The sequence below is a fragment of the Musca domestica genome, unplaced genomic scaffold, assembly GCF_030504385.1.
Source record: "Musca domestica strain aabys unplaced genomic scaffold, Musca_domestica.polishedcontigs.V.1.1 1, whole genome shotgun sequence".
Lineage (NCBI taxonomy): Eukaryota > Metazoa > Arthropoda > Insecta > Diptera > Muscidae > Musca > Musca domestica.
The window spans coordinates 40,665,380-40,676,203 of NW_026712114.1; positions in this window are offsets into that span (position 1 = coordinate 40,665,380).

Here is a 10,824-nt window from a genome sequence, read left to right on the forward strand (position 1 = left end):
CCTTAATATTTTGCGAACATATAGAAATGCAAGAGGCCGTCTGTATATCCAAATTTACCCTCATCGATATGACTTTCTTGTCTACTATATTTGGCTATATTCGTCAACGAAATCAGCATAAAAAAAACAGAAATTTGTCTTTTGTGTATTTTGGATTTGGCCTGTAAGTTATTTTCAGCGTTTCGGTAGAATGCAAATGTAGGTATTTTTTTACACAAAAGTAGTGGTCCATTCTAACCGTTGACTTAACCTCTAACTTCATGCGAGATTTTGGGTCTATTGGGTACTATTTGTGACCTCTATAACGGCTGCGAAATCATGAACATTTTTAGTTTTTGCTCCATTTGAACCCCTATATAAATTGCGAACATATTTGAAAACAATAGGCCTGGCCCTTCTGAGCCTAACCCTACCCTTATGAGGATCGGACGATAATTACAATCTGTATATAAAAACCCCTACCTGTGTTGTAAGGTGAAAAAATATTACGAAATGTAAACTTCAATATTTTAAGTCAAATTGAAAACAAGTAAGCAAAGGCTATAGTCGTGCGGGGCCGACTATTTTATACCCTACAACACTACAATATGTTAGAAGCCCCTTTATGTCCAAATCCTTATTGGAAGATTTCTCATTTGAAATTAGGATTTCGACTAGGGACATTTGCCCAACATTTATGCACTCCGTCGGGCTGTTAGTTGTTGTAGTCCATTTTACAGCTAAATATAATCCAATGGTCATCCAAAATGCTAGAATTCTTTCCTGTCCTTAACTCTCTTCACAGGCGTGTCGATTGGCTTCAATTTGTGATTTGCTTGTCTACGATATTTGGCTATATTCGTCAACGAAATCAGCAAAAAAGCCAGAAGTTCGCCTCTTGTGTATTTCAGATATCGCCTGTAAGTAATGCTGGTATTTTTTCACACAAAATTAGTGGTCCATTGTACCCGCTGTCCTAAACTCTAACTTTATGCCAGATTTCGTGTCCTTTGGTTTCTATTTGTGACCTTTATAACGGCTGCAAAATCAGGAACATTTTTATTTGTTGGTCCATTTCAACCCCCTAATATATTGCGGACATCTTTGAAAACAATAGACCTAGCCCTTCTGAGCCCAACCCTACCCTTGTTAAAATTTTTGTGAGGATCGTGAGGATCGACGATATTTGCAATATGCCCGACCTGTGTTGTGAGGTGAAAAAATATTACAAAATATTATAAGTCAAATTAAAACATCGCATGCGATAAAAAATATAAAAAAATAAAAAAATTTCACAAAATACTACAAAATCTATACTAACATCATTATTTACATATTTTTATGCGATTTTTTACATTTTATTCTTTTATGCCAGGAGGGCATTCTGAATTGACAAAATTTTGTCAAAATCGGTCCAGCCATTCTTGAGATATAAGCATTCTAACTAACATCCCCTTCCTTTGTACATACACATTGTATATATTTCGCTATATATAACCGATATATTTACCGATATTGTTCGTCTATTTGTGATTTCGCCGGGATTAAAAATATTCGCGGTTTAATGGATAAATTGACTTTTATTTAACACAAATGTTGTGGCCTATTTCACCCACTACATATTACCCGATGACCATCAAAATTGGAAGGCCCAGCCCTAAGCTCCAGCCCCATGATTGGTCTATAATTGCGACCTGTAGAGCAACTGTAAAATCAGGATTTTTTCAGTTTTTAGTCCATTTCAATCCCTAAATATTATAGAATCATCTCCAAAAGAAATAGGGTTATTTTCTGACCCTAGCCCCACCTCCATTCTAAATTTCGTGAAGATTTGGCCATAATTGCGTGATAGGGTGATTACAAATTAACATGAACAGACGGACGGACGGACATACATAGCTAGATCGACCCAGCTCGGCGAGTTAGGAAGATCCATATATACTTTCCTATGTGGGAAACCAATATTTCGTGGTGTTACATAATTTTTGGCCCAATCAAACTTATTATACTCCCAACACATAGTGTTGTAGGGTATAAAAATCGCATGTCATAAAAAATATGAAAAAAATAAAAAAAAAATCACAAAATCTATATTAACATCATTATTGTCATCTTTTTATGCGATTTTTTGATTTAATACTTTTATGCCAAAAAGGCATTCTGAACTGAATTTTTTTTAAGCTCTAGCCCCATGCCAATATCCGCGTCGATTGGTCTTTAATTTCAACCTGTAGAACAGCTGCAAAATCAGGAAATTTTCGTGAGGACCTGGCATGGACTGACGTACGGTCGGACATACATAGCTAAATCGACTTCGTTCGCCGAGATAAGAAGATCCATATATACTTTCCTATGTGGGAAACCAATATTTCGAGGTGTTACATAATCAATCAAATCAAACTTATAATACCCCCAAATAAAATGAGTGTAACGAGGGAAAAAGTGAGAAAATGTGTAGTAAAGTGTCTGAGAATTCCGAACCTTTTTCGGGATTGTAGTTTTTGAAATACATATCATCCTTTTTTGAGGTTTTCAAAGGGATTTTAGGGTATCATATAATCGACACCGCCTACTACTCATCCGATCATTACTGGTTTTGTTTAATATCGTTGTCTGAACACTTTCTGGATACTAGATTCGTTTAATTGTCAATGTCTAATTCTTACATATGGCACTGTGTTAAAATTTTTTGTTTGTTTCTTTATCTCTAATTATTGGTGTCTCCAAAATTCTTTGAGCAATAAAAAAAAATTAAATGCACATACATTTTTGTCGAAAAAAGAATAAAAATACTTGTTAATTTTTTTTTGCTGATTCGCTTTTATTTCAAAGAAGACAATTAATTTCATCAAAACGTTTGGACAAGTCCAACAACAATAATAACAGATATTAAAAATATACCAACAACAAAATTCCATAAACCACAACAGATCAAAAGACAGCAAGAAAAAAACAGAAACAAAAATGTTGAATAACATCAAACTTGGTTAGGACAATTAATACAAATTAAATGCATTTTACGTTTTTTTTTTGTTTTAATTTCTATTTGATGATTATACATGAAATTGCCGACATTGGTGACAAGAGAAGGCTTTAAATTAAAAAAAATGTTGGGGCGGGGAAACTACGTGATAGTAGTGTAAAAATGCAAGAGAACCCGCCATTTACAAGGACTTTTATTTTAATATTTTGTTTCATTATTTACCATTTTACATACATTGAAGGGAAGATCTAAGATTTCATAGTTGATATATTGTAGATCCTATATAACTGTACCTCCAGACTTTTATTATACCCTCCACCTTGAAACTTAACTTTGTAATTCCGTTTGTAATAAACCTAAATATTCGTCATAGACCCCATAAGGTAAATACAGGGTGAGATGAAAAAACTGCAACCAACTTCAGACTGCTGTCATTTCTAAGCCACTCCTCCGACAGCTGTTAAAATTATTCCTGTGACAGCTCATTATATTGTTTACAAGCGTACTAAAGCATTGTGGTGCGAATTTCCAGAAAAAAAGTTATTCGTGATGGATTTCAAGCGTGATAGAGAGACTTCTTTATATTTGGCTGGAAAACCACAAGTGGCTATAGTTAAAACACTCCAACATTTAAATGTGAATAAATCTTTTGTGTCTCGTACCATCGATCGTTACCGTGATACTGGTAGCGTATCCCGACGTCAAGATAATGTACGGAAGAAAACAGCAACATCAGCAAAAAGAGTTCGAAAAGTAAAGAAAGGACTTGTCCAAACGCGTCGCAGTGACCGAAAAATGGCTCATGAGCTGAACATATCGCAATGTTCCGGGGTAAAGCCATTGTAATTCCAAAAAGTGCATGAACTCTCACCGCAACAGAAAGAAAATAGACTCAAAAGAGCTAAAGATTTTCTTCGCTTGGCCGAAAGAGGTGAACTGTCGAATTTGGGTTTTTTCGATAAGAAAACATTCGTTCTCCAGCAGTTTGTAAACAAACAAAATGATCGTGTTTACTTGCCAAAGAGGTCACCAGAACTCAAGCGCCGGCCATGGTGATGGTGTGGGCCGCCATAAAAGCCGATGGTCGCTCTCCGCTCCTATTAATCGACCGTTGCACAATGCCGAATATTATCGCGAAAATGTTCTGAAGGGGTGGCCACAGACCTTGGACATTCCAACAGGACTCAGCACCATCGCACTAAGCACGCGCCACCTGAGAATGGTTACAAAATGAGGTTCCTTGCTTCATTTCCATCGCTCAATGGCCACTAAAATCTACGGATACCAATCCGTTGGACTATTGTGTCTGGAGTATTTTGGAAAGCAAGGTTGGGACTAAAAAATACCAAAGTGTCGAGCACTTCAAGCAAGCGCTTCGCCGTGAATGGGACAAAATACTGCAGAGCAACATTTGGACAGGGTGTTACTGTTTCATTGGCTGTTTGAAGGCCATAATTCGTGCCAAATGTTACCAATTCGAACAAATCTAAACATATTCTAAAAGTTGATGTTATATCCGACATTTTTTGCAAGGCTACAGTCGAGCGGGGCCGACCGTTGAATACCCTACAACACTATAATAAACGATACAGTTTATATAGGCGAGATACTCGAAAGAATTCCACGAGATATTGTGACAAATAATAAAAGAAAACCATCAAGTTTCGTTCTCTAATTTTCGAATAATAGCAACTTTAACTAATTTGCTCATTTCCAATTTATTGGTAGAAGTGGCAAAAGATTAACATTTATTATTGGTTTCTGACTGAAACGCATCTATATGAGATACAGACATTTGACTATATTCTTCAACGAAATCAGCGTTAACGAAATAGTCAGAAGGGCGTCTTTCCTGTATTTGTGAATTCTCCAAAAAGTCACTGGAATGTACATTTTCGTATTTTGTCTACAAAAGTTGGAAAACTATTTCACACATTGAATATTTTTGGATGGCCATCCGAAACTGCTTGGCTTTTGCAATGTGCGGTAATCGCCATTCAAATGTGCGTGAGGATCGGGCGATAATTACGACCTACCGACAATTTTGCAGTTTTTTGGTCCATTTCAAACCCTAAATATATGGCGATCATCTCCAAAAAGAGTAGGCTTCTATTCTGACCCTCATCTTATCCCCATGCAAAATTTCGTAAGGATCGGGCCATAAATGCGATCTGTATATGATATCCTGAAATCCTAACTACTTAGTTTTGTTAGCTGTAGAAATATTAATTCAAAATGAAAATATGCCAAAAATGTGACAAAATTGAAAAAAATATGAGAAAATTTTACAAAATCAATATTTTTATCTTTAGAGAGATATTTTTATGCGATTTTTTAGACGTTGTTTCTTTCCTGCCAAGAGGCTATTCTGAATTAATGAGAACTGTCTAAATCAGTTCAGCCGTTCTCGACATATAAGAGATCTTTCAAGCATATCTTGTTTGATAGACATATATATCGCACATATTTTGCTATATATCCGTTTTGTTGGATGTTAACATCAATGTAAAGATCAGAAGTAACCTTGTCATGGCTTTGTGATTTCGCCAGGATATAAAATATTCGCGGTTTAATAAAAAATTTTGAAATTTTTCAACACAAAAGATATGGTCTATTTTACCCGCTAAATATTATCCGATGACCACCCAAATTGGTAGGCTTCTTCCCTGCCCTAAACTCTAGCTACATGCGAAGTTCCGATTGGTCTATAATTGCGACCTGTATAGCTACTGCAAAATCCGACATTTTTTCAGTTTTTGGTCCATTTCGACCCCTAAATATTATACGATCATCTCCAAAAGAAAAAGGGTTCTATTCTGACCCTAGCCCCACCTCCATTTTAAATTTCGTGAAGATCGGGCCATAATTGTGACCTGTAGTGTGATTACAAATTAACATGGACAGACGGACAGACGGACGGACGGACATACATAGCTAGATCGACTCAACTCGGCGAGATAGGAAGATCCATATATACTTTCCTATGTGGGAAATCAATATTTGGAGGTGTTACATAATTTTTGGCCCAATCAAACTTATAATACCCCCAACACATAGTGTTGTAGGGTATAAATATGAGGTTTGACTTTGTTGGACAATCAGCATAAAATTTAACGACCGTCTATCTGTTGATATCACGATACAACCAACGTAGACGTAGAGCTTTCAAGAACAATTTGTATTGTGTCTAGGATGGATGGTATTGAAAAATGAGATTTGTCGGTCAACGTTTTGGAATAGCCGCCATATAACGGTAACTCCAGACGTTCGTTTCGGTATGACCCCCGTACAACGGCCTCACCCATGTTATGGTTTTTGAAGAGTTTAACAACATTATCCAAACAGTCTTCCTGGTTGTTGTAGTTTAAAATGAAACACGTTTGAATTCAGATACTTTTTAGTGATACTGTACCGGAGCACAACGAGAATCGTAGTGTACCACATGGCGGAACATCAAAATACCGAATATCGGAAGGTACCCTTATATGGGGTCTTTACGAAGACGTGGACCTGCACAGACAATTTTCTGTCTTAGGCTGTAGTATTCATTACGAACTTCAAGTACCAAATTTAAAACAATTCCAGCGAATAATGTCGCTAAAATCATCAAAATACCGAATATCGGAAGGTACCGTTATATGAGGCTATTCCAAAACGTGGACCTACATGGCCCATTTTCAATACCAAAAGTCCTGCAGACATAACATACATTTGAGTAAAATTTTGTCAATCTACTTCAATTCGTTCGGAAGCTAGAGTGATTTCCACAGACGGACAGACTGCCGCACATCGCCATAGAATTTTATGCTAAACAAGAATATATATACCTTGTGGGGTCTAAAATTATATTTTCAGGTGTTTCAAACGGAATGACAAACTTAATATATATACTCTCCATACTATGGTGGAGGGTAAACAAAATTCCTAGCTATCATAATTGATATCATGGAAAAATCATGAAGGGTCGAATACTATTTTGGGTCATTAAACCCCACCTCGGAAGGCGGCAAAAGTAAATAAAATGAGAAGAAATAAAAAAATACAAATTATAAGAAACAATAAATAAACACAACATTATCGCTGTGTTTATTTTATTGTTAACAATAATAAAACCGAGCGAAACAACAAAATAAAACACCACGCACTCGAAACTGAAACAGAAAAAAAAAATCATTATCTCCCCTGCAACAGGCTTTTTTATATCGGACAACTGTTTACCAGCTAGTCCGCCTGTCTGTCTGTTTGTTCACATGATCGTTCACTCGGTCTGTATCTTTACATGACTTTAAATCACAAAACTTATGAACTTTTAATAATATTTACCACAACACCAAAAAATAAAGAAAAAGAAAAAATAAATTTATATGAAATAAAAAACCAAAACAACGACTGATCGTCCGCCCGTAAACAGTTGATTGTGCCAGCCATAGCGAACTATGCCTCGTTCGCTGGATGCCTGCCTGGCTGACTGTTTGTGTGCTACTGAAGAATGTCGTCTCATTGAAAGAGGTCAATTACATGTTCTCCACGGCACACCATTCAGATTGTACGACAGTAACCCCAGTAATGAATCCTAGCAGTATTTATTAAGAGGGTGTCTTAATAAATGAAGGAGTGATAATTACACTTTGCAACACAAAACAAAATGCAAGGAGACACGTCTATCGGAGTTTCGAAAGTTTACATCGCAAAGTAAAGTAAATGAATGGGCCAAAATAACTTTTAATCCACTTTTTTTAAAGAATAAGATTCCTTGGAATCCTTCAATTTAAGTTTTATAGTGTCTTCGGCAAAATTACTGATAACAATGCGTGGATTATTTTGAGCACAATTTTGAATCAAAATTCTAAATCTTCGTAAATTACTTGAGTTTATGCTAAACTAGCTGGCCCGGTCCGCGTTGCCGGCCCGTAGTTTTAGTCTTTAATGCAAATTTTGTATAGAATATTTCACAAATCTAGCTCATAAAGGTAAACAAATTTTAATGTAAATATTGATTCGACTAAACAGAAATAAATAAATATGGAAGGAGGGCAAAATAATTTTTGAATAGTCAAAGTTAATTACGCTTTTACACCCATTACCATAGCACCTCAAATTGCGCATTAGAGTCCCCAAAAAGTCTATGTTCTTGTTCATAGTAAAATTAAATGACGATTAAACAATACCCGCGTTGTTGTCCGCCAATCGGTAAACATCACTATAGATCGGCGGGCCTGGGGACTATATGGGGACTGTACCAAAATATTTACGTATGTTGACATTTTTCTGTAAGATGGTTCTCTACTCACAAAGTAGCCTAAATACAGCAAATAATGGCCAAATCAGTTGAAAAACGTGGCCAAGACCACGGTCACAACTGAAATCAGGGATACATTTATATAAGGGTTATACCAAAACGTGGCCCAACCAATATTTTCTTGGGGGTTACAAATTCAATAGAAAACAAAATGTTCTTTTCTGGCCACCAATTAGATGTGAAAGTGGACTTGGGGATACTCCAATGTGAGGACTTTACTTAAATAAATTCCTTTGTGGCAATTATCTGTATGATGGTTCCCTACCCCAGGGTAGCATAAATAAAATTTTTAGCCAAATCAATTAATGAATGTGGTCAAGACCAAAATGGGCCCCACCCTGAAAATTTCAAACTTTATGCGGAGAGGTTCTCTACCTCCTTAGAAACAAAGATGCCAAATAATAGACAAAATATTAAAAAAGTGACCAAGACACTAAAAATAGCTTAAATCATACGATGGTTATATAAATATGAATTCGGGTTGTACCCTTATCCTGATACCCTGAGTTATGATCGATATCATGACCTGCAAAAGCGATTTAAGGTATCTTGAACGATTGGGAAGATTTTCTGGAAGGATAGAAATCCTTTTCTTACTAAAAGTCCCATTCGCTCTATTATTTTGCACCCTTTATATTGGTATTTTACTGATTGTACTCCCAAAGAATTTTGTATTTTGAGCTCTCATTGGACGGATTATTGTGACAGGAAAGAAGAAGTTCCGCGCTTTAAAATGAGCCCCATTAGGCTTTTTCGGTAATTTTTGTTTGTTCAAATGTGTTCGCATCTTCCAGCTGAACCACTATGTCGGCCCTGGGGTTGAAAGGTAGATGTCAGTTAACATCGTATTTCCCACTTATTTCATTTTTTGGTGAAAAATTGTATATGGTGAAAATCATTCTTTATTTTGTTCACAAAAAATTTACTATTCCGTTTCGCCACCACATAATTCGATACTACACTTCCATGTAACTCGCCATCAATTGCATTTCTCAAGAAATCAAGTCTATTAAATAAATTGGTATTAATATTTGAATTCAAAAATCTATATATATAAAAGAAAGTTGTGTTAGTTACTACGCTTATAACTTAAGAACCGCTGAACTGATTTTAATGATTCATACAAATTCGGAATTGTCTCTTATCCGAAAAGGATAATATCCAAAAAAATCGCGTAAAAATGTGATATGTTAAAATTTTCATTTTGACTTTTGAAATGTACAATAGTAATGTTTTATTTTGCATGATTTTTTCCATTTTGACTTACTTTTTTCTAATGTACATTTGTAGTGTTTTTTATATTTTATTTTTGAATTCGAATATAATACCAATTTATTTAATTGACTTGATTTCTTGAGAACTGAAATTGATGACGGGTTACATGGAAGTGTAGTACCGAATTATGTGGTGGCGAAACGGAATAGATGATACCGAAATAATTTAATGCGGTCACACCAAAGTTAAAAGAAAATTACTTTTTCAAAATCGTTAAAAAGAAACACGAAAAAAGAGATCTCATTGCAACAATTCTCAAAACGGGAAAATATCGAAAAAAATTCCAATGGAATTGAATTTTAAAATAAAAGTACATTCTATTGACAAACTTTGTAAGGATCTTTAAACAGTTGCTGTAAAAAATCAGCGAACAAGTTAAAGATTTTTTCAATTTGTTATTCTTCTTTTGCCAATTTTTTTCAATTTGTAATATCATATTGAATTCAGTGGATTTTTTGTGAACAAAATAAAGAATAATTTTTCACTATATACAATTTTTCACCAAAAAAATGAAATAAGTGCGAAATACGATGGTAACTGACATCTACCTTTCAACTCCAGGGCCTACATCGTGCTTCAGCTGGAAGATGCGCAGACATTTAAACAAACAAAAATGACCGAAAAAGACTAATGGGGCTTATTTCAAAGCGTGGCCCTACTTCTTTCATGTGACAATAATCCGTCCAATGAGAGCTCAAAATGCAAAAATTTTTGGGAGTACAATCAGTAAAATACCAAATATAAAGGGTGCAAAATAGTAGAGCGAATGGGACTTTTAGTAAGAAAAGGATTTCTATCCTTCCTGCCTGAACATTTAAGATACCTTAAATCGCTTTTGCAGGTCATGATATCGATCATAAATAATCATCGTATGATTTAAGCCATTTTTGGAGTCTTCGCCATTTTCTTCTATTTTTGGCCCTTATTTTGCATCTTTGTTTCTAAGGGGCGTAGAGAACCTCTTCGCATAAAATTTTCGGAGTAGGGCCCATATTGGTCTTGACCACTAAAAAATTTTATTTATGCTACCCTGGGGTAAGGAACCATCGTACAGATAATTGCCACATAGAAATTTATTCATGTAAAGTCCCCACATTGGAGTATCCCCAAGTCCACTTTCACATCTAATGTGTGGTCAGAAAAGAAAAAATTGTATTCTATTGAATTTGTAACCCCCAAGAGAATATTGGTTGGGAACGTAGATTTGGGATATACATCTATATGAAATAAATTGTGAAAACATGAACAAATTACAAATATAAGAAAGTAGCACGGGACCGAATATTTG